Source organism: Thermobia domestica, chromosome 6 (genome assembly GCF_964235325.1).
Source record: "Thermobia domestica chromosome 6, izTheDome1.hap1.1, whole genome shotgun sequence".
Taxonomy (NCBI): Eukaryota; Metazoa; Arthropoda; class Insecta; order Zygentoma; family Lepismatidae; genus Thermobia; species Thermobia domestica.
The window spans coordinates 266,525,921-266,530,130 of record NC_137459.1 but is presented as its reverse complement, the minus strand read 5'-3'; positions in this window follow the sequence as shown (position 1 = coordinate 266,530,130).

Here is a 4,210-nt window from a genome sequence, read left to right as displayed (position 1 = left end):
CACGAAGTCCCTTGAAATTTTAACCTATCTGCCACGATTATGGACCGGACAAAAGAGATGCAATAAACCTATATTTTCTTTCGGGGGGGGGGGGGGGGAGTTGGGTTTGTGAGAAAAACCATGGAAGAATTTTTATATATATTCCGTTTCACTGCAGTTAAATTGATATTCTTTACATATTTCTTTACATAGTGCTTTGCCATGGTTTGGGTTGAAATTTCACTTTGTAGTTAGAACAGTTTTGTTAAAAACGTGATTTGCAATAACAGCAATTTCAAACGTTAGCGAAAAGTAAAAATATTGGAATTTGCATTATTTCTGTATCAGCCACCTCGTGGCTAAACCGTTAGTATATGCGCTTCTGGCGTTAGGGATCCAAGTTTTATTCCGGCAAACAGCCTGGGTGGTTCGCCTCCCGTATTAAGCCAAATTTCAACTTTCTTGCACATATTTATTATTATTATTATTATTATTATTATTATTATTATTATTATTATTATTATTATTATTATTAAAAACGAAATAAAATGAAATCTTCAAGATTTACGTCCCACAGTTATGCTGGGATCAAGGTACACCTCATGTAGAAATTGCACATTTCTGGTTTGAATAGTTTCGTTAAAATAGTGGGAGAACGTAATTTAGAAAAAAAAACATGACCACAAGTGTGAGCGAAATGTAAAAGTTTTCCAATTTACTTTCTTACTCTGTTATTGGTCACCCATTGGCACAGAATAGTATCTGGTTAAGTGACATTTATGTTGCTTTACTTCTTACCGCATTTTTTAAACCTTATAAATTGTGACGGCAAGTGTGAGCATTTTGACGGCACGTGTGAGCATTTTGACGGCAACTGTGAGCATGTTGACGGCAACTATGAGCCTTATCTGCGCAAATATGAGAGTACTAATATTATACATATTCCAATGCACAGTGTTTAGGGACAGGTAGGCTGGTAATGTCACTAATCTATGCTCAATTCTTTCGTCAAGATAGTGGAAAAACAGAATCTGGGATGACCGTCATTCCAAATTTGAAGGAATAAACAGCAGTGTTGTTGTTTGCTCTCTCCCTACATCATTGTTCATTAATTGAAGCTGGAATGGATATTAGTGATTTCTTTTCATTATTTCTATGTTTATCTCCCCCCCACACATCTTCATTTCCAATAAACCTCGTTTTAGCCGGAAAATTTTCAACCCTCCGCTACATTTTAAACTGTAATAACTATTGTTATTTATTATTACTATTATTATTAATTTTATTATGATTATTATTATTTTTGTAAATGTGAATATAAAAATTCCTAATCTACTCCCATATACTGTATTTGCATACATTCCGTGTAGAAATATTACTATTCTAGTTTTATTTGTTTTTCTATCCGTAGTGGAAAAAAATGATTTCATTTTCTCATGTATCCTTGCAGGTAGCGTTCAAAGCCCTTGACGGCCAGTGTGGTCTGTGCTTGCAGTAAAATTTTCAACCTTCTGCACCAATTTGAAGTATATTTTCCTTCATAAAATTGGAGTTACTACAATTCTTTATATCAACTCCCATGCACAGTATTTTCATACACTTTCTGTGCAAATTGCATTATTCTGGTTTGAATAATTTCCCAAAAAGAGTGTAGAAACGTAATTTGAAACAAGCTTGACCACAAGGGTGAGCGAAATGTAAAATTCTTCTTATTTAATTTCTTACTCTATTATAGCTCCCCCATTGAATCAGAAAACTATATGGTGAAATAAAGTTTATGTTGTTTTTCTTTTTATCACTATTTTTCTTCTTTTCATTTTCCCTCAGAATGTCCGCACATCTTGGCGGACAGCAAAGCCTGTCTTCGCGGACAAAATTCTGAGATTATGTAAAGAACACACTCCAACCAAAATTAACATGCCGAAACAAGGAGAAGTTTTATAATTTCGAAATTTGAAATTGTTATTACAGAATGATGTGATAATAGTTGCAGATTTTGAAAGTTTATTAAAACCTATAAATAAACAAAGTGGATCTCATACAATACAAATTCAGCAACATATACCATGCAGTTTTGGTTATATTGTATGTTGGAGTAACAACTATATGAAATCAGATTTAGTTATTTATCGGAGAGAAAATGTATCGATGAAGTTTATGTCTGCTATGGAGAATGAATTAAGAAAAATCATAAATATATTAGATCAACAAAAAACATTAATACCATTAAATAGTTCTCAGTTACAGGAGTTTAATCTATCCACTGAATGCTCTGTTTGCTATATTAAATATACGAGTAACAATAGGAAAGTTAAACATCATAACTATTTAACTGGTCAGTATGTTGCCACGGTGTGCAACAATTGCAATTTACAAATTAAACGTCAAAGTAATTTTGTCCCTGTCTTCTTCCATAATTTGTCTGGGTATGATGCACATTTATTTGTGAAAGAATTAGGTTGCACCCCTGGCAATATTTCTGTAATTGCTGAAAGCACTGAGAAATACATCACATTCTCTAAGCACTTTAATTTTAATGGTAGACCTATCGAGTTACGTTTTGTAGACCTATTTAAATTCCTGCCGTACAGTCTCGAAAATTTGGTGTCAAAATTAAAACCTGAGCAATTTGTCTATACAAAGCAATATTTTTCTGATGATAAGTTCCCTTTAATTTTTCGTAATGGAATTTATTATTACGATTACATAACAAATTTAGATACATTTAATGAAATTGAATTTCCTGAAAGAGAGGCATTTAATAGCAAATTGAATGGAACACACATTTCCGAGACTGATTATCAATATGCAAAGCTGATTTGGCGTGTGTTTAAATGTGAAAATGTAGGGGACTACCACGATCTATATTTAAAATGTGATGTGCTTCTCACAGCAGATGTGTTGGAGAATTTTAGAAAGACATGTTTAAATGCTTTTTGCATTGATCCGATTAATTGTTTTACTGCACCTGGGTTGGCATGGCAAGCCATGTTATATAGAACAAAAATTGAACTTCAACTTTTATCATATATCAATATGTATATGTGTGTAGAAAAATCGATTCGCGGAGGTACTACTCAAGCTGTGTTAAGGTATGCCAAAGCTAATAATCCTTACGTACATGATTTTGATGCGGAAAAAGAAAAATCTTATTTACTGTATATTGACATGAACAATCTGTACGGACTATCAATGATTGACTATTTACCATATGGTGGTTTTCGGTGTAAGGATAAAATTGACAATTGGCAAGACAAAAATAAAATTATCAATTGGCCCACGGATAATGAATGTTTTTTTTTTCTAGAAGTGGACTTAGAGTATCCAAATTATTTACACGAATACCATTCTGATTTTCCGTGTGCTCCCACTAATGAAGTTCCACCAAATGGTAAATACTCAAAATTACTATTGACACTTAAATCGAAATCGAATTATATCTTGCATTATAGAGTATTACAATTTTATCTAAAACAAGGTTTAATATTGGTAAAAGTACATAAAATATTATGGTTTCGTCAATCTAAATGGCTTGCATCTTATATACAAGAAAATACTCAACGCCGTGCAAATGCTACAATTGAATTTGAAAAAGATTTCTATAAGTTATTAAATAATTCTGTATACGGAAAGACAATGGAGAATGTACGAAAACGAATTGATATAAAATTAATTAGCAATGAAAAAAAGTGTAAAAAAATAGTAGCGCAAGATCAGTTTCAAAATTGGGTAAAATTAGGAGATAATCTTGCATTATTCCATATGTTAAAAAATCTGTAACTTTAAATAAACCGATCTATGTAGGAGCTACAGTTTTAGAATTATCAAAATTAGCAATGTATGAATTCCATTATAATATAATGAAACCTCGATCTGGAGATAAGATTAGTATTGCTTATATGGATACTCACTCTTTCATTTACTATATTAAAACCAACAATATTTATAACGATACAAAAGATATGATTGAGTATTTTGATACCTCAAATTTTTCTCAACCTAATCCGTATGATATTCCATGGAAAAATAAAAAAGCTTTAGGTAAAATGAAAGATGAATTAGGTGGACTTCCCATTATTGAATATGTTGGTTTACGAGCAAAAAAATATGCAATAAAAACTGGTGAAAATAAAGAATTGAAAAAATGTAAAGGGATCAAGAAAAATGCAGTTAAAGAACAAATTACATTTGAAGATTATAAATCATGTCTATTTCAAAACGAAACGATTCA